Genomic DNA, 25500 nt, shown 5'->3' with positions numbered 1-25500 from the left:
TGGAGGTCCAGCAGCACTAGCCTCCAGGAACTCCAACAAGGCAGGAACAGCTCATGAGAAAAAAAGAGTGGCTACCTGCCTCTTCTGGAAAGGAGGCAGAAAGCACACATGGCAGTACCGGAGATAGGCTCTGTGAGTGTATATTGGCAACAACGGGTTCCCCCTGGAAATGAAGAGTTGTTCTAAGAGCTGAAGGAAATTATCAGCCAACACAGAAACAGGAGGCGAGTCTGAGGTACTGCCAAACCAGGCAGGCTTAATTAAGGCTCTCCCACCCTCTTCCCCAGGAAGCCGGTCCCCACCCCTGGCTGGTCACACTACCTTAACTGTGAGAAGCACTCATTTCAGGGAAGCTGAAGGCCTTCCTCTTGGTCTCACCTCAGGAGGTAAGCCATCAGCCAGGGGTCTGAGCCACTGGAATTTCAGGGCCTAGCTGCCCTTACTGTCACCTCCGTCTATGCCTTCAACAGCAACAGTACTTGCTCTATTGTGGTTCTATAGCCTGCTGCCCACTCCAGGCAGCAAGAGTGTGTGCAGAGTGGAAGAAAGCACTCATTAGCTTTGAGTGTAACCCTCTACAGAATCTAAATAGAAGGCACAGTTATTCAACTGCTAAGGCACAATTCCTCCTCTTCTCATAGTAAAACAAAGATGCATGTCAACACCCACTAGCTGACTAAAAACTGTGCAGAAAGAGAATAACAGGCACTGGGGTTAAACCAACTTACTAAATTCATCTCAGTCCCTGGCAATCCTCAGTTCTATGACCCTGAAGCATAGGTGTGATGAAAACAGCCTAATAATCAGAAATCTTTCCTGTCCAAAATGCCCTCAGATGCTGTCCCTGACCACATGCTCAAGTGCAATCCCCAAAGGCTGGCCCTGGCCTTCAGGGCCAATGCCAGCCCAGGGCCCTAGACATGGATATAAAGGCCAAGAAAGTGGCCTGCCAGAAAAAGATTTACTCTGGGGCTGAAAAGCCATGTTTGGTACAACAAAGGGGTTATAATGGGAACCCTGTGTTCTAAACTCCTTCACATCTGCCACAAGGAACCTCTGGGTGGAGGTGAAAATGTGTGTGTGTGTGTGTGTGTGTGTGTGTGTGTGTGTGTGTGTGTGTGTGGTGTGCCTTGGGTGGAGTGGGGGCAGAGGAGATGACTTCCTTCTCTTCCACCCAAAAAACAACTCTTTAGAATATGTCCTCCTGAAAGGCAAGTAAGTACAGTTCTGATTTCCAAACCTCACTGTTTGAGAGAACTTGTTTTCTCTCCCTGCTTTTTAAAACAGATGAATGCTCCCCTAGGGGAAAAGCAGCTGTAAATATAGAAGATGGTGGAAAAAGAATCCTGCTATGAGTTCCAGAGGAACTATTGTACTATTGTAAAAGGCCTTCTCAAAAGAAGCAATACACCCTATTCCAAAAAGAAAACACACAACTTCATCCAAAGTCTTTCTCTAAAGTGTACCTTTGGGCAGATGATTTCTTTACACTCCACAGCTGCTTCCTCCTCTACCTGACACTAAGGCCTTCATATATTAAGTGAGTTAGCAATTTTCTTCCTGGGAGCCTTAGAAAGAACTAGTCCACAACTGAGTCCACTGCTACTGAGTGTCCTCCATCATCATCAACATTATCATCATCTTCATCGTCGTCATCATCATCATCAAAGGACTTAATTCATTACCAAACTACTGCTGACGTTTAAATAAACTTAAGCCATTATCTTTTTAGGCAAACTGAGGCCATAGTATTTACTAGCTGAGAATAGAATGGGAAGAGGGTATAAATCTGAAAAAGGTGGCCTGGCTTCTACATTTATTACTTTTCAAAAGCAACAGCATTTTTCAAAGGCTCAGGATTCTGTGAAATCACCCTCTAGCTTGTTATATCCCTTCATCCCAACAGTAGTGGGGATGCCACCCCAAAATCAATTTACCAAAAATAAAAGATGTAAAGACATGTTTTGGATAAAGTTTGTGAGAAAAAAATTCAAGCTGCTTCTATTTTCATACAAGCTACAATCACAAAGAGTTTTGCCTTTGCAACCACACTTCCTACCTAGAATTCCAGTAAATTTAGATGTGCCTCATAAATCTAAACTGTGTAACAGGGAATTTAGCTGGCTGAAACCGTCCTAGCCCACAGATGTTACCAACCTATTTCACAGTCCTAGGTGGATCTAAGAAATGAAAGGGAGATGGAGGGGAAAAGTTAGCATGATGCTTAAAGCCCTACCAAGTCAGAAGTGGAGGATACTGCTTTTAATTTCATGCAAGATTCTATTATTCAAAGAAAAAATGCAACATAAGCCTATAAACCACATCAGTGACATGACAAAGAAAATGTTTGTATTTGCAAAATACATTCAAATCCCCAAACTCCCCAGAAAAATCAATACAAATGCCAATAATACAAATAAATCAAATCCTCAATCTGACAGGTCTGCTTACCATTGCTCCTAAGAGTTCATTCCCTGAAGCTATAAGCTTCCCTGTGGCCAGGCACCTTTCACACCCTCCTTCTGGGGTGATTCACCATGCAGAGAACCTGGATCAAACAGAGGCATCTGGCCTCACCGTCATTCCCCAAGAACCCTAGTCAACTTCTAGGATAAGCACATTTTCCACATGAACCAGAGTTTCAAGAGAATCCCATGATAATACAAACTCTTGGGAGACAAGTCTGACCCTTCCTGACCTTTCCACTTTCTCTCAGGTCTTGGTCACCAGAGTCCTAAAACTGGATGGTCCCCAGCCTCCAGCTGCTGCTGTGCTCCAGGCCACCCAAAATCCTACTGGGAACTGCACTCCCAAAGTACTATCAGGTCGCCTTTCACCTCCAATGGTTCACATTTGTTTATTCCATGTATCATCATTTCCTGACAATCTTCTATATACAGCTTTAAAATGCAAAGAAGGCACAATCCCCAGCCTACCAAGAATTTCAGTGGAGTTGAGGAAGCTGCAAACCCAGACAGCAAACAATCAAAACACACAATAAGGCAAGCATGTCTATTTCAGTATTCTACATGGGTGCAATAAAATGCTAACCAGTGAGATATGAATGATTAGAATATAAGGAAGAATAAGCTGCAGCTATTTGTGAGTTATGAACAAAATAATGAAAAAATAGGAAAAAAAGAAATTAATCTGAACCAAGATAATCAAAGAGCGCCTTAAAAAGGAAAGAAAGGAGATCTGACCTGAAAGCTTTGAGGGCTGAATAAGTATGAGGGTGTAAAGAAGGAACATTCCTTCTGGGGCAGGAATGCTGAAGCAAGCATGCTAGATAGGGGGTGGCAGGGTAAGGTCGGGGAGAGAGGCCAAGGATCAGGGAAGAACAGAAAATAAACTCCATTCTGAAATCTGTCAGGGCAAGGGACAGTTCTTGCTGGTTTTCTTAGCATCTGTCACATAGCAGGCTCTGGCTATTCCACAAAGTATTGAGTATTCAACTGAATATTTAAGGTAAGGCCAGTTTGCACAGCCATGAAAAACAGGCAGAGAAATTCTGCCTTGGATCAGTAAGTAGTGGGAAGTCAACAAATATTCTTGAGCAGGAAACCTGACCTAATCCAGTTCAACAATCATTTCCTAAAGGCCTCCTATATTTGAGGACCAAGAATATGCTGAAGGAACACCTCTACCATAGGAAGGGATGGGAATGCTACCTCATACACATAGGGCTTTTTTCTCTTACCTAGTCTCACCGGAGAGGAGAACCGTGTTCTAGCACGGTGAACCTGGCAAGAGAGACTGAAACAGCCTGGAAGGCCAGCGGATGACAAGGTCTGGTTAGGGTGGTGGAGATAGGAACCTGTGAAAGAAAGACCTGGGAGGGCGGATCACTGACTAGATTGGAGAAGCTCAAAAGAGGGGAGTTTTGGATGAGAGCAGGAAGACTCAGGTTTTGATTTCCAGACGGTGTCATTATCTTCAGGCAATGCTTTGGCTCAGTGAACACCAAATGCTAGGGTCAGTCATCTCAGCCATTCTGCCTGTTTCTGGGAACGGGGGTTACACATTTCATCCTTCCCATCTGCCCAGTGTTTTGTTTTGTTTTGTTTTGTTTTTAATGCTAGTTGTGATTTCCTGTAATTCTTATTTGCAAGGGGGTAAAGGGGGATCAATGAGATGATACAGAAAGGAGGAGCTGACAATTCTTTTGTCCATCACATCATGACAAATACGTCTCAACAGTCCTGCACTGAAGTTTTACTGGCAGCTCTTACTCTGAGAAGAAGAGAAAAGGGGAAGGAAGCATTACATTTTAAAAGCCACGAGGGAAGTGTTCTCCTTACACGATGAGTTTTCCCCTTCTAGGCAACCCTTCCCAGCTGCATTTACTGAGGGAGGAGGGATGAGACAGAGAAGTGTCAGCCCTGAGAGCAACAGGAGGGCCAGCCTGGCTCCCAGAAATGCAGCTCCTCCCTCTGAAGCCTGACCCCTCCACCCGGCCACTCTGCCGTCCCTGACATCCTAGACCAGGGAGAGAAGCAGCAGGACAATAGCAGGGTGAACAGTGGTGCTCTCTAGAAGGGTTGCCATTAACCTGTATTTCCTAATCTTTCTTCCAAAAAGAAGTATAATTTGTCATGTCTTAAAAATTTTTTAAAAACAAGCTACTAGGGGAAACAAATTTGAGATGTGCACCTTTACAAAGGAAAAGTACAATTTAGCCCTCTTTCCTAACCATTAAACAAGCATAAGGGGAGGAAAAAGCCCAGAATGAAGAAGAGACTGTTGTTGGTTATAACACCTTGGTGGATTCTCTGCCATATTCTAAACAAGTACTTCCCTCCCACCTGTGACAGATTCTGACCACCCTAGAACAGTCATGCTGTACCTTTAAACACAGGGGCCTCAGAAAACTCAAAGGATGTGACCTGAGAATATCTGCTTTTGCAAGCATTTCCCAGCGCCCTGTGTTAGGCTTCCTAGGGATGGCAAACATTCTTTTGCAAGCCCGTGACTTGGGGCTGTGTCAATGGGGACAGGGATGTTTTGTCATCCTGCAGGACTTCATTCTGTAAATGTTGTGGTCATAATCCTACTCCAGAAACATGAAACCTCAGGATAATCACAGAATCATTGTTATTAACTGGCATTTGAGTGCTTAGTCACTGCGCACAGATGTAAGCATTTTACATCTAATATCTTATTTAATCCTTGCAACAACCTTAAAAGGTAGGTACTGTTATATCCGTTTTTAGGCAAAACAAAACAAAACAAAACAAAAAACAGAAGCAGAAGGGCTAAATAATCTATCCAAGCTTACACAGATAGAAAGTGATGAGACCAAGATATCAAACTAAACAGTCTGACCCAAAAGCATGCAATCTTGGTAGAGTTGAAATTTATTCCGTGTTATATAACATAATTCATTTTAAATGTTAAAATTATCCTAGATATACTATGGACTAGGAGGCATCATTATAAAAAGAGATGGGAAGGTCTGAAGATTGTTCCCCTGCTGCTTGCAGCTATGCACCCCCTTAAGGTGGGGTAGGACTTGGACTTGGCTTGAGCAAGCAGCAGAAAGCCAGCTGAACATGCACATGTGAGGGCTGATTTTGAAAGTCTAAGGTGGCCCAGGTGATGCTAAAGCATACTTTGAGTGACACTGCCTTGGGGCATTCTAGGAGACCTCTGAAGCCGCAGCAAGCTTTGGGGACACAGGTCACTAGATGATGGTTAAGTCCCCTGAATTGCTAAGGAAACAGATAATCACTTTAAGTCACAGGCATCTCATGTTAAGAAAGCTGTTGACAGAATGGAGTGGAGTAAAACAAGAATTCAGAAACATGAACTCTCAGAGTCCTCTTTACAGGCGTGCATTTAAGATTGCTTTTTCCATGATCAGCATGTACGCTTGACCCCAATTCTCCACAACTGAAACAACTTGGCTAGAAGTTGCCTCAAAAAATGAGCTAGATTTTTCTGGAAAATAACTGACAAAGATGGATACATTGCATATTAATGCTCAAATTAATATATTCTTAATAAAAACTTAGAAAAGGGTTGAGAGGGGAAGAGGTTTTTTTCTTTTTTTTTTTTCCATGTGTGTTCTTCAAGAGTCCAAACATGAAGCACGCTGCCTGGGTCTTTGCACTTGTTTGGAAATTGAATAAACATGATTCACTTTAAGGTTTTTCCTCTATGTTTTAGTCAGACGTCATTACATGTCCATCTACATATGTGAGCTCACCAATTCTGTCCTTCCTCCTTGGCTTAAATTATCTGTTTCAATTGTATTACTCTCCAAGAAAGATGGCTCCAAGCTCAGAAAAGGTTTCAGTAATTTAATTAAGTTGTGCAGAAATGCTGATGCTTTCTGAGGCACCAGCCTGACCTTTCTCTGCTCCTTGCTGGTCTCTGACGGTAGGTCCTGGCTGCTGCCTTCACTTGGGGGAGAGAGACCACCTCTACTCCCTGACTTCCACAAGATCTTTACAGTGGCCAGTGTCTGGCCAAACGTTCAGACTGCCTGGCTCTGCTACTTACCTGCTGTGCCATCCTCGGCAAGTTTTTTTAATCCTCTTTTAAGTGGGTACACAAGGAATCTACTACAAAGTTGCTATAAAGATTAAATAAGCGAATATATAGAAAGCACTTAGGGCAGTGCCTGGCAAATAGAAAGCATTCAATATATGTTAGCTTTTATTATCAGCCTGCCTAGTAATACTGAAGAAAGTTTTACATAAATCGAGAGCTTAATACCTTTAGAAGCACTCTCAATTCATTACCACTACATTCAAACCTCTCAACAACCATGCAAATGAGACAAGACAATGTTTATGGACACTTCCTACGAGAAAGAATAGGAACTGGTTCAACTGCCGACCGTGGGAGCTGTTTGCCCACCCTCCCTCATTTAAGTCAGAGACCTGCCTCCATCATTTTCATATACCACCCCCAACACACGCACATACTAGCAGGTGCTCAATAAATCCACGGTGAATTGCACTGACTTTAGGGTTGGTTGTGCTGTAAACACAGCAACCCCAGCCTCACGGCAAGAAGCTGGCAAAACAGAATCATCATTCCTGGGCATTCCTGGCCAACTTGAACGAAACAAGAGGGCTGCCTTTCCCAGTCCCAGCTCCGACTCATCCCTGAGAGGAAAAGGAGCATCTGCAAGAGTGTGGCAGCCAGAGGTCACTCAGAGGGAAACAGCAGAAGTGCCCCTGAACAACCTCTGAGGTAGCAGGGAATTAGGATAATATAATGGGCATTATCCAGACCCTCCCATTGGGCCAAATGGTAATCCATGGAGGTGGTGTTTCAAAGGCAGATAATGTTGCCTTTGCTGACTGATATGGGAGCTGCCTTTCAGTAGAGTACAGGCCAGTCTATAAATACCAGGGATTAAAAGGCTTCCTGTGGGGGCCCAACGGCCATCTACCTAAATACAGAGGTTATCTGGTCCTCCAGGCTCCTCTGGTCCATCCCTCGCCCCTCAGGGAAGAAGTGCCATCATCCAACATTACACCCCCTCCAAGGGACCCCCAACCTCTCTTCCACTTCAGCTTGTTTTTGCTAACCAACCCCTCCTTTCCACACCCTCACCAGGACCATTCACTCCCAAGTGCCCCTCCACTGCAACTCCCACCTGGCCCTACCCTCCTCTCTCCAGGCATTTGTTCTCTGCCTCCCTCACCACCTCATCCCTCACCCAACTTTCTAATCCACATATTCTTTACCTGCCATAAAATAACCATAGGCAGAACCGAGCTCAGTGGCTCATGCTTATAATCCCAGCACTTTGGGAGGCCAAGGCTGGCAGATCACTTGAGCCCAGGAGTTCAAGACCAGCCTGGGTAACATGGCAAAACCCCATCTCTTCAAAAAAATACAAAAATTAGCTGGGTGTGGTGGTATGTGCCTGTAGTCCCAGCTACTGGGGTTGGGGGCTGAGGTGGGGAGGCGGAGGCTGCAGTGAGCCTACATAGCCCCACTGCACTCCAGCCTGGACAATAGAGTGATACCCTGTCTCAAAAAAAAAAAAAAAAAAAAAAACCCACCACAGGCTTTAGAATCACTCCAACCTTGGTTCTAGTTCCAATACAGTAATTAACAGTACTGAAATGTTTCAGAGCTTGGTTTCCTGATTTATCCAGTGAAGATTAGCCTACCGAGTTAAAGCACTGAGCACACTGCCTGGCACAGGGCACACATTCAATACTTTCTGCCTTTTCCCACTCCCCAGGGGATTTTTCTTCTTTCTTTTCTGGGATACTCTGATATAGACACTCCTTCTAGGTATAATACCTGCTAAATACAGATGTCTTAACCCAAAGGAATAACAGAAATGTCACACACTTTCATCACCAGCAGTATCTCTGTAGCAAGCACACAGCCCCATTAGCAACATAGCCCCATCAGCAACCTTCAAATTCTACGAGAGAGAAGGCTGGTCACTTTGTACTTTGCCACCACAAATGACCCATGTGGTGAGAGAAAGTGATCAGAGGGGATGGGAAAACAGAGTTCAGAGTCACTTTGGGGCCGAGCGCAGTGGCTCATGTCTGTAATCCCAGCACTTTGGGAGGCAGAGGTGGGTGGATCACCTGAGGTCAGGAGTTCCAGACCAGCCTGGCCAACGTGGCGAAACCCCGTCTCTACTAAAAATCCAAAAATTAGCTGGGCGTGGTGGCAGGTGCCTGTAATCCCAGCTACGTAGGAGCTGAGGCAGAAGAATCGCTTGAACCCAGGAGACAAAGACTGCAGTGAGTCAAGATCGCGCCACTGCCCTCCAGACTGGGTGACAGAGCGAGACTCCATCTCAAAAAAAAAAAAAGAGTCACTTTGGGTAAGAGCAAGGGATAAATAAAATCTCTGTAAAGTAAGAGCAGCACTTCCATATGAGACTAAGACCCCCCAAAAAAGAGTCCCATAATCCCACATTTACATGTAAAAAGATTAAAATTAATTCTGACAGCAAGAACATCTGCCACTTTTACTAGAAATACCATCTGGGCTGGGCACGGTGGCTCACGCCTGTAATCTCAGCACTTTGGGAGGCCGAGGCAGGCGGATCATGAGGTCAGGAGATCGAGACCATCCTGGCTAACATGGTGAAACCCCATCTCTACTAAAAATACAAAAAATTAGCCAGGTGTGGTGGTGGGCACCTGTAACCTCAGCTACTCAGGAGGCTGTGGCAGGAGAATGGCATGGAGCTTGTGGTGAGCCAAGATCCTGCCACTGCACTCCAGCCTGGGGAACAGAGTGAGACTCTGTCTCAAAAAGAAAAAAATAAATAAATAAATACCATCTGTTTAATTTCTGATAAGGCCCAGGCACAACTTTACATAGTCCAAGGACTGCCTACAGTATGTCCCTAAAAGGTAGCAGCATCCTAAGGACAGCTCCAAGGCAGTGTGCCATGCCTCTCCCTGGTGTCCTGAAGCTGCTCCTGCAAATTCATGATTAGCCGTGAAATAAACCCAGAGCTTCATCCTTTTCTAAATACCTCCTCCAAAACTTTTAGTCATCACTCTTGAAATCAGAATTAATTTAAGCAAGACTATCTTCAAAAACCAGATTAATACTAGAGCAACATAATAAAAGTCCTGAACAACTTGTGTTTTAGAGGGACTTCCACCATGGTGGTGGGAGGGTTTCTTTTCCAATGAACATTCTTATTTTGCAATTAGTTAAGAGGGTCCCTTCCATGAGGTCTTTAACATCCTCTAGGATCCACCTGTTGCCAAGCCAGTGGGAGTCAGAGCAGAGTCCTCTAAAGAAGTGGGACAGGCCAGTTGCAGTGGCTCATGCCTGTAATCCCAGCACTTTGGGAGGCCAAAGCAGGAGGATCACTTGAGGCCAGGGCTTCAAGACCAACCTGGGGAACACAGCAAGACAAAAAAAAAAACACGTTTTTTTTTAAATTAGCTGGGTATAGTGGTGCGTGCCTGTAATCCGAGCTGCTTATGAGGCTGAGCTGGGAAGATAAGCACTTAAGTCCAGGAGTTCGAAGCTATAGTGAGCTATGATCAAGCCACTGCACTCCAATTTGGGCAACAGAACGAGACCCTATCTCAAAAAAGAAAGAAAAAAAAAGTCTGGTGACTTAGTTGGTATTAAGCATGAAAAAAATGGTGCTTCATAGGTAGGCCCCCTCATACTTTTCAGATCCTGATGGGGAATTATTAAATGTAAGCCCAATACCCATAGCAAGGAGATATTCAAAGAATATCTACAATGAAAAATGAAAAGTGAACTATGGGGGTTTGCCAGCCACCATTAAATGCAAATTTGGAAAAGGGAATATTTGAAACACATGCAAACACAAAAACGATCAAGTCCTGCAAGAAGATGGCACATGGGCACATGCCATCTTCCAGTCCACTGTGCAAAGTGAGATTGGTAAAATTTGACACTGCATTGTCTGTATTTTTCACTAATTGGTAAGTATTTCACGACCCCTGTGCAGCAGGAAGAGAGCAGGGCACATGTGGGAAGGTCTGATAAGCAGAGAACAGAAAGGGCAAGGATAAGAAGTATACTGTAAAAACCCAAGGTGGGAAGGTGGGAAGCCGGGGGCTTAATCAGCTCTGGCCCCAGGACTGAGTTTGAGGAGGAGAATCTCGCATTCTCTGGAAACCATACTGGGCAGAAATCACTCAGGGCTTTTTTTTCCCCCTCTCAAAATGCAAATATACAGAAGAGGAGCCCACAGAGAAGCTCAAAACCTATTTCCCACCAAGACTGGCTTCAACTCAACCATTCAGTCCCACAAACAGGCAGATTGTTCTGGGAGCAGGTGGAACACCATGGGGAGCACTAAAGTGGTATAGGGAGAGAGGCCTTCCTTAGAGAAGCAAAGCTGTCCTCACACAGGCCATCCAGGTTGAAAGCGGGAGAGGATGAGCAGACGCGGGTGGTGTGGCTGTCAGTGCGGACTCCAGCGGCAGGGATGGTTTCACAGAGAAGGCCAGACCTGAATTTTCTAGATGTGACAAGAGTTCAGAGAACTGAAACCACGAGGGGAGTGGTAAAGAGGGTGCCACGTACAAGACCAGGAGGCGGAGAGAGGAAACAAGCCTCTCCTTTTGATCACTCTGGATGTGGTCCATCTGCCCTGGAAGGTGGAAAAAGGATGTGGTTCTAAGCTGGCTTCTCTCACTCACTCAGCCCCACATTGACCCTTGCTAACCCCCTCTGTCCAGACCGGCCATGTTCTGCTGAGCTTCACATCCGCAGTCCTGGCCAGTGCTTCCTGTCTGCACATCCGCGAGGCCTCCGTGGTTTGCTGCCACCCACTCTGACAGGGCTGCACTGAAACATGAAGGAGACCATGTAGGCGTCAGCCCCGTTTCTGCTGCTAACCCAACATCTAGCCTTAGGACAAGTCACCCACTACCCTGTGCCTCATTTTCTGTAACTTTAAAGTAGGTAAAGTTACACTCACTGCCTCCTCTCTTCAAGCATAGTTGTGAGGATAAAAGCTGATAAGTTAATATTTACTGGGTACTTAACTATGTGCCAGATACTGAGTTAACTGCTTAACCATCTAGAATCATTTAATCCTCAAAACCCCCATGGAATACACACTACTCTTAACTCCCAATTTCAGTTAAAGAAGCTGGAGCTTAACAAAGTTAAGAGACTTACCTAAAGCCACACAGTCAGACAGAACATTTAACACTACAAAAGGGTCAGCCACTAATTAATACTTCCCCAAACTGCCATTTAAGTATCTTTTAGTTGTCAGACACATACCTATCTTTTTAAATATCCCATTTCATTTGATTTTCATAAAATTCTACAAGGGAGTACTTTTAAATGTAATTTTAATAAATTATTCAAGTTATACATTCCAATAGCAAAAAATTCAAATGAAACAAAAAGCAAGTTTAAGAAGTTAAAGTTCCCCTTATCCTTTACCATTCACATCCAGAATTCCCCACACCAGGCAATAATCAAAATTTTGGTAGCCACCCTTCTATAGATGGGTAGTGTTAACATCATTTCTATCCTACAAATGATAAAACTAAGTATCGGCCAGGCATGGTGGCTCACACCTGTAATTCCAGCACTTTGGGAGGCCAAGGCAGGTGGATCACCTGAGGTCGGGGGTTCGAGACCAGCCTGACCAACACGGAGAAACTCCATCTCTACTAAAAATACAAAAAAATTAGCCGGGTATGGTGCCACATGCCTGTAATCCCAGCTACTTGGGAGGCTGAGGTAGGAGAATCACTTGCACCTGGGAGGCAGAGGTTGCGGTGAGCCGAGATCGGGCCATGGCACTCCAGCCTGAGCAACAAGAGCGAAACTCCCTCTCAAAAAAAAAAAAAACAACAACTAAGTATCAAAGAGGTTAAAGTTGCTCAAGGTCATATGGCTGATACATGGCAGAACTGAGACTGAAGCAGGGTCACTCTGATTCCATGGATACTTTCTGAGAAATGTGTCATTAGGCAATGTTGTTGTGTGGACATCACAGAGTGCACTTACATAAACCTAAATGGCATAGCCTACTATACACCTCAGCTACATGGCATAGCCTAGGCTACAAACCTGTACAGCAGATATGTTACTGAATACTGTAGGCAACTCTAACATGATGGTAATTGTGTATCTAAACATACTTAAACATAGAAAAAATACAATATGGTATAAAAGATAAAAAATGGTACATCTGTATAGGGCACTTACCATGAATGGGGCTTGCAGGACTGCAAATTGCCCTGGGTAAGTGAGTGAATGAAGAGTGAGTGTGAAGGCCTAGGACATTACTGTACATTACTGTAGACTTTATAAACACTGTACACTTAGGCTACACATTTTTTAAAATTTTTTCTTCTATAAATTAACCTTAGCTTACTGTGACTTTTTTACTTCATAAACTTTTTAATTATTTTAAACTTTTTGACTCATTTGTAATAACACCTAGGTTAAGACATACAGCTGTGACAAAATATTTTCTTTCTTTATATCCTTATCTATAAGCTATTTTCTATTTTAAAAAATCTTTTCTTGTTAAAAAACTAAGACACAAACACACACATTAGCCTAGGCCTACACAGGGTAAGGATCATCTATATCACTATCTCAGCATCTTATTTCACTAGTAGGTCTTCAAAGGCAGGAACAGAACTGTTATTTCCTGTAACAATGCCTCCTGGAAAACCTGCTGAAGGATCTGCCTGAGGCTGTTTTACAGTTAACTGTTTTTTTGGGGAGTTTTTTCCTAAGTAGAAGGAGTACAGTCTATATTGACGACAAAAAACATGGTATAGTAAATATATAAACCAGAAACACTGTTATTATCATCTATTATGTACTATACATAATTGTATGTGCTAGACTCTAATACAACTGGCCATGCTGTAGATTTATTTATAGCAGCATCACCACAAACAGGTGAGTAATGCATTGTGCTATGACCTTACCATGGCTACAATGTCACTAGATGATAGAAATTTTTCAGTTCCATTATAATCTTATGGAACCACCATCATATATGCAGCAAAATGTTATTACACTGCACATGACTGTATGCACATGTTCGTATTTTTGTTCCATTAGTACACAAATACATGCTGACTTTAGGGTACCTGTAACGAGATGGGGATGGAGGAACCAAAAAGGGGCTGTTGCTATCATGTTGCTGTTTGCTGTTCCTTGGCAAGTTAATCAAGTCTGCAATCCTAGGAGGCTTCCCACCTCTCAACATGTGCTATCATACCGGTGTCTGATTTAGCATTTGAACCCCAGCTGACTCAACATCACTACTACATACAAGTACAGTTGCTGCCATATGCATACTGGTTGCCAAAGGTCTTATCTTTCCCATTTGTAAAATGGGAGTACAATCTTCCTGACAGTATGCGATATCTTACATGAAAGCAGTTTGGCCGGGCGCTGTGGCTCACGCATGCAATCCCAACACTTTGTGAGGCCAAGGTGGGCAGATCACTTGTGGTCAGGAGTTCGAGACCAGCCTGACCAACATGGTGAAACTTCATCTCTACTAAAAATACAAAAATTAGCCAGGCGTGGTGGTGGGCGCCTGTAATCCCAGCTACTCGGGAGGCTGAGGCAGGAGAATCGCTCGAACCTGGGAGGCAGAGGTTGCGGTGAGCCGAGATCGCACCACTGCACTCCAGCCTGCGCAACAGAGTGAGACTCCATCTCAAAAAAACAAAAAGCAGTTTGTAAAATGAAGAAATCTTTACTGCTATCAATATGGATGTCCAGTCTGCACAGTAAACACAGAGAAACGTAAACCATCCTCAAGGCGGTGGAAATCTATGAAGAGAAGAGACTAACCAAAACACTGGGCCGGGGTGGTAGCTCATGCCTGTAATCCCGGCACTTTGGGAGGCTGAGGCAGGCAGATCACTTGAGTCCAGGAGCTCAAGACCGGCCTGGGCAACATGGCAAAACCCCGTCTCTGCAAAAAAATCCAAAAAAATTAGCCGGGCATGGTGATGCATGCCTGTAGTCCCAGCTATTCAGGAGGCTAAGGTGGGAGGATCGCATAAGCCCGTAAGGTCAAGGCTGCAGCAAGCCGCGATGGTACCACTACACTCTAGCCTGGGCGACAGAACAAGACCCTGTTTCAAAAAACAAACAAACAAAAAAGCCAAAAAAACACTGGAGAACAATTCAAAATGTATAATTAAGCGTTAAACTTTTGTGCTGCAAAGAATTCCTTTGGGGAGATAATTAGTATATGGGAAAGAGCATCTGATAAATACTTGATCAATTAATGAGTTCAGATGTGTTGCCTGAAAACCACCTCACCTGCTGCCTTAACATTAGCCTCCTAATACCTTCGCTATTCACAGAAAGCTATACCAACACCAAAACCCTGAAGTCTGTTCATTCTACCATTGCTCACATATAACCCAAGAGAAAAGCATGTCAGCATTTGTACAGAGCACCCTTCTTTCAACGATGTACTTTAAAAAAAGCATGGACATACCTTCAAAGGAGATGACCCACACAATTATGTAATTCCAGAAGCAGTAGAACTGCCCCCCAAAAACAGTTCAATTGTGGAGAACAAAGAGAAAAGTGTTAACTACTTCCTTGCCTGCAACCTGACACACTGGATACTAAATATATTTCTCTCCAAACTACAGAGGCAAAGGTGTAAGTTGACTTTCAGGAATGAATGATGCCTCCCAAGGCTTTTAAAAGAACAGAATTCTAGAAACAAAGACCTGCTACCTAAAAATTAGCAGGGATGACTTTCTGGTCTTCAGCCCCATAATAAGGGGGCCCTATAGTTTGTTTTTGATTGGCCTTGCTAAAACATTCTGGACAACCTCCAATACCCTCTCTCTCCTTCACCTCCCACTGCCATGGTTCCTGAGCTGACTTCTTTTCCTGCCACCAGACAGGGTGAACTTGGTGAATGTTAACAGCTTTTTAACACCCTGTTTACATTTGTTTTTCACTCAAACCAGGCCTCCCTCCAAATGACTCCATTTTTAGAATTTCATCAATAATACCACTCTTTCATTCCTTGTCATCAAGGCTCATAACCTCAAAGTCACCCTGCCCTCCTATACTTGTTATTTTAATCCCCTACACCTGGTCAATCATTTATTAATCATCCAATTAATCCAGGAGGGGGTACAAGGAAGTGGATCAGACAGTCACCAACCTCAGGGAACTTCCAATGTCAGCCTGGAACCAGGGCCTACACAGAGATGGCCACCCAAAGAGGTAAAATATAGGGGGAGGGTGTACTTTTACTGGGAACTAGGTCCTTTACTCCCAGCAGGTTGTAAAACCACAGATATATCAGGAAAAAGATCTCACAAATCAACATTTCTATCTAAAATTGAGGCTTGAGGGAGATGGAAGAAAAAAGATTCCCTAAGGAATTGATGCCACTGATCCTCTTATTCCCCTTCTCCCAGTTTCTCATAGTTGAACCCACATCTCCTTTTTTCTTTTAATTAAAAATAGGATATGTCAGGGTCTGAAAACATTCCCAGATTAAAAACTAGTTGATTAAATAAAGCAAGAAACAGGAATCCTCAAAGCACACCAAACTCTTAGACCTAGCTCACTGCAGAGAAAGACAATTCATTTATTTAATGGGGAGACTAGGGGAAACTCTCTAACGATACTTTTCAAGTTCTTCCCTTCCAGGATGACTGTGGTTTGGAGCACAGAAGTAACTGACAAATCCCAAACAATCAAGCTGAAAGTCTACCGTACACAAAAAATTCCTCCAACACTACTCTCAAATTAAAAACCTCGTGAGTATTCCCGCAGTATGCTAACTCCGTGCCAGCAAGTACTATGTCCATTTTGTTCTTTGTTCACAACTGTATACCTAGTGCCTAGAACAGACATCCACTAATTATTTGCCAGACAACTAGACTTACTTCCCTTTGGTTTCTGCAGCAACCACCTACCAGCCTCCCACCAGTCTGACATCATAGCCTAACCAGATTATCGGCTCACAAATTATTATGCCTTGAGGGTACATGTAAAGGAAAGATGGATCGATGAATTCTTATGAAACTCAGAGCCTGTTTTTCTTGCTATTCTGCTGTGTAACAAGCAAAACTCCCACAGGACAGAAACAAGGAGGTAGACGGTCTTCCCATGGCAGAGTTTCTACCTGGAGGCAGATGGAGGATTGATAAAGGGGTGGACCAGATAACATATCATTGGTTACTTTTCTAGCAATGCCTCAAGCATGCCAACTGAAACAGCAGCACCCACTAAACACAAGACTCTGTTCACTGGCTTTCTGGGATGGGGAAAGCCAGTATATATGACTTGCTTCCTTTGTGCCTGGTTAGAGACATACAGTTATAGATGTGTGTTCATGCTGCATTTAGGTGGGTAGCTGATTCCACATACAATAAGCCCAAGGAAGTCGAGACACAGCTCTGAAGGGTTTGGTCGGTTAACGGGGTGTAGGTGTGGGATCAGTTCTCCCAGACAGAGAACACATCCCATTGGCCTGGGGTCAGGTGGTTTTTGTTTGTTTGTTTGTTTGTTTTGAGACAGGGTCTCAACTGTGTCACCCAGGCTGGAGTACAGTGGCACCATCATAGCTCATTGCAGTCTTGACTTCCCAAGCTCAAGCGATCCCCCAACTTCAGCCTCCCAAGTAGCTGGGACTACAGGTGTGTGTCACCATGCCCAGCTAATTTTTAATTTTTTTTTTTTTCTGTAGAGATGTGGATTTTCACTATGCTGCCCAGGCTAGTCTTGAACTGGTCTTGAGCAATTGTCCCACCTCAGCCTCCCAAAGTGCTGGGATTACAGGTGTGAGCCACCGTACCAGGCCAGGTGGCGTTTTTGAATGGCAAAGATACACAGCACAGAGATTTAAAAGTTAAGCAGGCACAGCCTAAACACAACTACACTAATTTTTTAAAGCGAAAGCAAGTTTATTAAGAAAGTAAAGGAATAAAGAATGGCTACTCCATAGGCAGAGCAGCCCTGAGGGCTCTGCACCCATTTTAAGAACAGTTTTCTTTCAGAAGAATTGGACTTAATGACTCATTGCCTTTGTAATTTCACTATTAGACTCAAAACTACAATCACAGAAGTAACTTGAATTTGTTCCCAAAAATATGAACCACGACACCCTGCTGGACTCCCAACCCCCATTCCTGGACCAGGCCCAGAAGAGGGGGAGAAACAAAGAGGTGATCACACCGGGAGACAAAAGCACTAGACTAGGAATCAGGGGCCCTGGCTTCTCCACTAGCCCTTTCACCTCTCAGGCAAGTCAGCTCTGAGCATCCATTTCCCACTTGCATTTCTTTAAAATGAGGAGGTAGAATAAGAAGAACCCCAAAGGCCCATTTTTCCAACTCTAACATTTCATGAACCTAGAGCCTCTCTTCATATACTTTGTTGTGCTGGGAGTTTTGGTAGCATCTAGATAGCAACAGTGAAGCATCTGGATCTTCAACTAAGAGTCTCGTCTCACTTCACTCAACCTTTGGAAACTCTTAGGATTTGAGAATCAAATTTGCATTAACAGGTAAGGCCTGCTTCAAATCACAAAATTTTTGGCAATGAATTTTGGCAGGGAAGTTATGGCTGCATTCACACACATTTACACACACACACACAGGAGGGAACTTTCTAGAAGAACTGATCCTTGGCCTTGGCTCCAGATACAGGAATCCAGAGAAGAGAATTCAAGTTCCTAGTTTTTGTCTGTCTTGCTGGACAAAGGGCATATGCCCTATCCCTCCTGTTTCTCTGCAGTGTAACCATCTTGATCCTCCGTTAAATCATTAGGTAGCCTGCATATGCACACTTTCAAGAGCTTTTAGTAGGGATCTAGGATCAGGGAAAGCAAGACTAGCTGTTGAAAGCAAGACTAGCTGTTGGTCACAAGTGCTAGTACAGGCTGAGTGTCCTTTATCAGAAATGCTTGGGATCACAAATGTTTTAGATTTTGGAATATTTGTATATACATAATCAGGTATCTCAGGGATGGGACCCCGTCTAAACACAAAATCCATTTATGTTTCATTTACACCTAATACACATAGCCTGAAGGTAGTTTTGACTGTGACCTAAAACATGAGGTCAGGTGTGGAATTCTCCATCATGTGGGTGCTCAAAAAGTTTAAGATTTTGGAGCACTTCATATTTCAGGTTAGGGAAACTCAGCCTGTGGTTCCAATTGGAACAAGGGCAAAAGGAGACATTCTGTTGCATTATTTCATTAATATGGTTGGCATGATGTAAAACCACACAGGGACACATCCTGTAGAGGAAATGACACTCCAAGCAGCACCATCTGCTCCTTTTTGTGTCTGGCATGATCTGTTTTTAACCTCGGGTTACACCTGAGGTCCACCTGGAAAAGCCCTGTGGGGGGCTGCTCTAAAGAGCACTCTTTCTCAGATCTACATTTTCAGGGCACTCACAGACCCTCTCCCTCCTCCCTACCTTGCTGGCTGGCTCTCAGTTCAATAAGCATTCCACTCCCCAACCTAGCAGAAGCCTTTGAGCAGGTGCACAGAACCCTGGCATGGAATTTTTCACAAGAAAAGGAAAAGCTTCTGAGAACTATAAATCACATTTGATAAGGAAGGCTTTGGGGGTTCATGGTAAAGTTCTCTCTATAAAACACAAAGATGAGATTTAGAGCTGAGGCTTCGCATTGAAAATCCTCTTTATTTGTTTAAAGCAGCAGTACATGTGCATTGAATTTAGGCACTATGGCATCTGTCAACTCTCACCAATGGTTAAAGTTCTGCACCAAATATTTGGAAACAATGCTACTGGAGAGTTCAAACTTAAAAACAGGATTCTCTCTTTCTGTTTTTGGGTTTTGGATTTTTTTTGGTGGCACCTTTTCTTGATTCAGGGCAATATCCGCAACACCACAGTAGGATCAAGAGTTTACTAAAACACTGTTCTTCCTCAAACAAACTGCATAACCTAGGAGAATGTTAATCGCAAAGTAGAGATATGGATGGATGCAGCTTTAAAGATATCTCCTTGAGAAATGAAAACATATACCCACAGAAAAACTTATACACACGTTCTTAGCAATACTGCAATATTATTCATAACCAAAAAACAGAAACAACCCAACTGTCCATCAACTGATGTATGGATAAACAAAATGTGGTATATCAATACAACAGAATAGCATTCAGCAATAAAATGGAATGAAGTACTGATACATGGTAAAACATGAATAAGCCTCAAAAACATTATGCTAAGTGAAAGAAGCCAGTTATTAAAGACCACATATCATATGATTCCATCTATATGAAATGTCCAAATAGGCAAACCTATATAGAGAGAAAGATGAGTGGTTGCCTAGGGCTAGGTAGGATTGTAGAGAAATAGGGAGTGACTTTTTGGGGTGATGAAAATGTTCCAAAATTAGATTATGGTGATAGATGTACAACTCTGTAAATATACTAAAAACCACTGAATTGTACTTTAAATGGGTGAATTTTATGACCTGTTTAAAAAAAAAGCTAAGTGAAAAAAATACAAAGCTGAATGTACAGGTACTACCATCTGAAGATGGAAAAAACAGAATACACATTATGTTAGGGTGGTAGAATCATGCTGATTTTTTTTCCCTTTTATTTTCCAAGCTATCCGTAATCTTGTGCCTCCCCACCAAAAAACATCTCTCAGTCTTCCTTCAAACAGTTTGCATAGACTGCTATAATTTAAAATGCAAATTAAGCAAAATCACCTTGTACCCTTTTTGCAGTTACCTTTTACAAGCCTCCGTCCACTTAGTTTGCTGAGCTCAACTGAGAACAATCTAAAGGAAGAATTGGACAAACAGGCTCTTATGCCATTCCCAGAAGCCAGTTTCATTTTACTGTCTTTGTCACAAGCTGAAGCCTAGTCTAGTCAAAGAAAATTTCAGCAAGGACAGTTTACATAAAGGGCAATTCCACACTCTAATCTTAAATTTCTGTGGGTGAAGGCAAGTCACTACTGGCAGTAGGCTGGACTTAGAAATATGAGACATTCCCTCTCCTCTACAAAGGGTAGCAAGAAAGGGGAGGCTGAGAAAGATCTCTATTTGTGTCCCTTCTCTGAGGTTTTGTATCCAATCTCCAACTGCAGAATCCTGAATCATTTTTCACCAGAGAAGATCCTCTTCTGAGTAATAAAGAATTGTCAGTCACCACCTCTGCCGTCTGCAAACCCACTGAGAATCTATTACTGTCATCAGGAATCCCAGGCTAACTTCCCTCAAATCAAGCAAGGAGGCTTTGCCAAAAAATAAAATAAAATAAAACACTTGTGTATGTGTGTAGGAGCGGGGAGTACATTTAAGGGCACACTGCTGTCAGGTAATTTTAAGGATCTACTAACACTGGCGACAGTAACAGGGAACTACATCTGTTTCTGTTTGAGAAAAATGCTTCAGTAATATCCTGTTTCAGGAGTACTGTGTGAATTCTTGGCACGCAGCCTTCAGATGTTTCAAGGGTGGCTATTTTCCTTTTTTGAGATACAAGAGCCAGGGAGGGGGACTACATCACAGGCAACACCACAGTCTGTGAAATTAGTTTCAGTTCTCACTGCTGCACTTCCTGCTGTCGCTGTATCCAGTACCTTCACAGACGCTTAACTGTCCCAAGCCTTGATAGTAGTACAGTTGGCCTTTCACAGCTGAAGTGACCCAGCTCAGTGCCACTGCAAGGTCCACCAGTGGAGCGACTTCCACACTCAAGTAAGAACCAGAGGATGAGAGAGCAAATGGAGGCACCCTGCTGGTTTCCAGGCCAAAAAAAACTAAAAAGGGAAGAAAAAGGACACCATCGCAGACACATCAGCCCAAGAAGAACACAGGTGCCTAACAGGCTCTGCTGCGAAAACCTAAGCCTTGTAAGAGGCACCTCTTTCCCCAGAACTTGTACTTTTTAAGATGAAAGGTTCTTACACAGAAACACAAACTTACACTCATCCAAGGGACACACAATGGCTGTTGCCTTGAATCCAAGCCAGGGGTGGAGTGAACAGATCTTGACGCGCAAGGACAGTCCACCCAAAGGTTCCTGAGTACTATGGAGCTCATGAGAAACCTGGGGAAAGAGTCTCTATTTCCCCTAGTTTTGCATTTGTCCCAAAGCTTACATTTAACCAAATGTCCTAATCCTCAACATTCAAGTCTGCAACAAAGCAATGTTTGCTCTCAAAGTTGAAAAGAAGACAAGACATGGGGCTCCTTCCTCTATTGGCTCCTTCTGATCTTTCTCCCACTGCTTGAGCGAACACTCTCTAACAAGACTTCCATAGAGTCCAGACAGAAAGAAGAGGGAAAATAAATCCTGCTTGTCAGCTTCAACTAGGAGATAGCATGTCATTTCAGGAGCTTAATAACTCACTTCATGTATGGCAATTACACAACCTGGGCCCAAGGGATCTGCTGACATTTGGGCCTGCAAGTGTGAATTGTCTCTTAATAAATGGGGAACTAGAGGGGAAAGACAACCACGTGTGCCCTCTGGCCTTCCCTCTCTGCTGGCAAGTGGTTCTGCTTCATTCTCCACAGTTCACTTGTTTGGTACTGAAATGAGGAAGAGTATGTACCTCACTATTTTTTTTTTAAAGATGCTGTATTTCTCCCAGCCTACAAATGATACCAGTAGTAACTTGGTTGTCAGAAGAGCTAAGGATATGAAAAAAGGGCAGAAGAAAATATTTGAAGCAAAAGCCAAGTTTTTATGTGGGAAATGGACAAGTGTGGAGAGAGTGAAACAATGCTTAGTAGCAATAAACTTGAAAGAAGTTCTAACTTTAAAGAAACCAGGTGAATTATTACCTTTTGGAAGGGGTGTGTGTGTGTATGTAGAGGGAAGTCTGCTGCAGGAATTGCTGCCCCACCAAAAGAGCAAAAGAGGATATCCCCTACTGAGAGATGCAACATTACATAAGAACACAAGTTCAGGCCGGGCACGGTGGCTCACGCCTGTAATCCCAACACTTTGGGAGGCCAAGACGGGCAGATCACCTGAGGTCAGGCGTTCGAGACCAGCCTAGCCAACATGGTAAAACCAAGTCTCTACTAAAAATACAAAAATTAGCCAGGCGTGATGACACGCACCTGTAGTCCCAGCTGCTCAGGAGGCTGAGGCAGAGAATCGTTTGAACCCGGGAGGTGAAGGTTGCAGTGAGCCGAGATCGTGCCACTGCACTCCAGCCTGGGTGACAAAGCGAGACTCCATCTCAAAAAAATAAAAAATAAAAAAGAACACAAGTTCAATCACCACACCTCAGAGACTGGCCAGGAAAACAGACGAAGTGCTGAGGTCTCTTTATCTGCCAGCCTGTATCTGTAACACCTCATTCTACCCTTCTTTCTCTCCTATCTCACCAAATTCTGGGCTTTCAGAAGGCAGGCTTCAGCGAAAGAAGTCAAACTTGCCCATTTGACAGTGGGTTTGCTCTCAGGGTTTAAACACTGAGCACCCTGGCACCTGTCTCTATCTAGGTGTAAGTGAGGATTTGTTTCATATGCCATTTCTACTACAGTATCCAAAAAATTACTCTGTAGACAGGAAGTCCTATCTATCAGGACTCATACCAATACTGTCCTCTGTTTAACTCGCTGGGCAGAAGTTCCTTCAGCAGCAAATGGCCAGCAATGAAAGCTAACAACATAAACCAAAACAAATTGACTTAAAGGCTGTGAGTCCATGAGAGCTGGATTCTGACTTATTCAATGCAGTACCTGCAATACCTAGCACAGTGCCTGGCATACATTCGGTATCACATAACTACTTGGGAGTACTGAATGAAAGAATGAACAAATGAATCTTATGCAAACACACCGTAAGTGTGTACCCAGGAGAAAGAGTTTAGAATGCTCATGATCTGAGAAACAGCCTGAAGCAGCAGTGCTTTCAGAAGGTTTTAGAAAGACTCCAGGTTCAATTTTACCAAAAGGTAAACAAACCAGAAACTAGCAGTATAATCTAGTAGTTCAGACTGTGGGCTCCACCATGAGATACCTATGTGACATGGGCGAGTTATTTAATTTGTTTGGTTTGGGTCTCAACTAGAAGAATGCGGATAATAATATCTACATCAAAAGTCTGTTATTAAATGAGTTCAAAAAAGTAAAGCCCTTAGCACAAAGGTTGGTACTCAGTAAGTCCTCAGGAACCTTTCCATATTATTGCTGCTTAAATACCTTCTTTCCTGAGATGTAGACATACCTCCCCCAACTCCAGGAAAATTTTAATTTCTGGTTGAATATGCTTCTAGCTAAAAACACAAAACCCAGAGAACTCAGAAGTCAGTGCCAAGCACATGTCTCTACTAGCCTCCACTAGATGGTGACAGTTTGGGTGTGGAATTCCCAAAACAGAAAAGGTGTGTGTGCGTAACTCCTATGTATGTTTTTACACCAGAGGAACGAAAACAGCAAGAAATGAATTAACTACTGTGAAGGAAAGACATACTTCCCATCTCTGTAGATCAAAAAAGGAAGTAAATCCCTAGGCCTAATTGAACTGAGTAATCTTACTGCACCTCTGGAAGAGCACACAGGAGCCCAGTTAGCGAGAGCAACAAAGCCCAGCATGTCGCCTGCCACTGAAAGAAAATTCTGTGGGAACAACAGCTTTAGGCCTCCTTGCCCAGACGCCAACTTCCCTTTAACCAGCCCAAGACTTTATTTTGACGCCTCTTTGCTCCTGGGTCTTGCTGTCCCCATAACCACCTCCCCCTCCTGCTCCTAAATTCGTCCAGGGTAACTTTTCTCCACTTCAGCAGCTCCCCAGCCACGACTCCCATGAGGGAGAGTCAGATCCACACTCATAGCTGGGGTCTCAAAACCAAGCGAAAAAAAGGAAAGTCTGTATGTACGTGCCTACTTTTTGAAAGAAAAGAGCTGGTTTCGGGGAGTTTAGCCTGGTTAATAAGAGAAGTTTTTGAGATTAAAGAGCAGCCGAAGCGCGGGGGCTCCCGAATGCTGCGGTGCGCACAGGCGGGCTCTGAAATTTCCTCAGGAAATCCACCTTCTCTAAGCCAGCCCTGCCCCAGCGCAAGCCCCGCAGCTTTGCTGGGCTGAGGGCAGTAATGACAGTGGCACAGAGGGCCTCTGCCTACCTCCTCTGCACCCATCGGCACGGCGTCTGGCTCTTCTGGCGCTGCCCGGGCAGCGACGCGGGACGGCGCGCCCCGGACCGCGGGTCACCAAGTTCCCGGCCGCAAACCAGCCGCCGGTCCCCCCGGCCGCGCAGCCCCCACTGCTGGCCGGCTGGCCGCGCCACGCCAGCGCGGGGCTCCCAGCGGCGCGGCTCGCGGCCGGGTGACAGCGGGCCGGCGCAGAGAAGCGCGGGGAGCCGCCGAAGCCGGCCCGGGCTCCGGCCAGCGTCACTCCTGGGCGGTGCGCGCTGGTCCCGCGCCCCTGACAGCCGGCCGAGCGCGTCGATGGCACAATGCCGGCCCCGCCGCCCCCGGGCCGCGGTGACAACTCACCCGGGAGCCGGCGGAGACCTCCGGGATGGGGGCGCTCACAGCTTCCACGCCGCCGCTTGCGCGCTCCCGCAGTCTTCTCGGGTCTAGGCGAGGCCCCGCGTGCCCTTGTCTAGCTCGCTCTGGCCGGCGCTGTGGGCAGAGGAAGCGGGCGGGAGGGAGGGAGGAGGTGGGGCGGTCGCCGGCTTCGGAGAATAGAACGCGGCGGTAGCGACGGCTGCAGCGCCAGCGTCACTGACCCAGCTGTACCGCGCGGGCGGGGGAGGCCCCGCGGAGGGGAGGGGGCGGGGAAGGGGCGGGAAAGGGGCAGGGCCAGGCGCGCACGCAACGGCGCCGGCGTCGCGCCGCCGCGACCGCCCCGCCGGGAGGCCCTGCACGCACGCGCCGGCGGCCGGGCCAGGCACCCAAGGGAGAAGCGACGCGGTTGGGGAGGTGGGGGGTCCTTAAAGAGACAGTCCCTCTGCGCTGGAGTGGATGGGGCGGTGGCACCGACTCAGCTGGACTATGCGGCGTTTGCAGTGCGCTCTCCAGTTCGTTTACTATTATTATTATTTGCATTATTGAATTACTATT

The 25500-nt window shown here is 44.7% G+C and overlaps 1 protein-coding gene across 2 annotated transcripts in view; it reads right to left on the bottom strand.

Moving 5' to 3' along the window:
- SUSD6 (sushi domain containing 6) overlaps window positions 1-25224 on the bottom strand; it is a 103845-nt gene extending 78621 nt beyond the window's left edge. Inside the window, exon 1 of one of the 2 annotated variants that reach the window (XM_031001838.3) lies at window positions 24931-25224. The gene's annotated coding sequence lies outside the window, so the exon portion shown is untranslated. Of the gene's footprint in view, window positions 1-24558; window positions 24851-24930 lie in introns of those variants that run through there. The other variant, XM_055362198.2, reaches the window with a different exon arrangement.
- Window positions 25225-25500: the final 276 nt, after the last annotated feature.

This window comes from Gorilla gorilla, chromosome 15, assembly GCF_029281585.2.
Source record: "Gorilla gorilla gorilla isolate KB3781 chromosome 15, NHGRI_mGorGor1-v2.1_pri, whole genome shotgun sequence".
NCBI lineage: Eukaryota > Metazoa > Chordata > Mammalia > Primates > Hominidae > Gorilla > Gorilla gorilla.
This window is presented reverse-complemented; position numbering and strand designations above follow the sequence as displayed.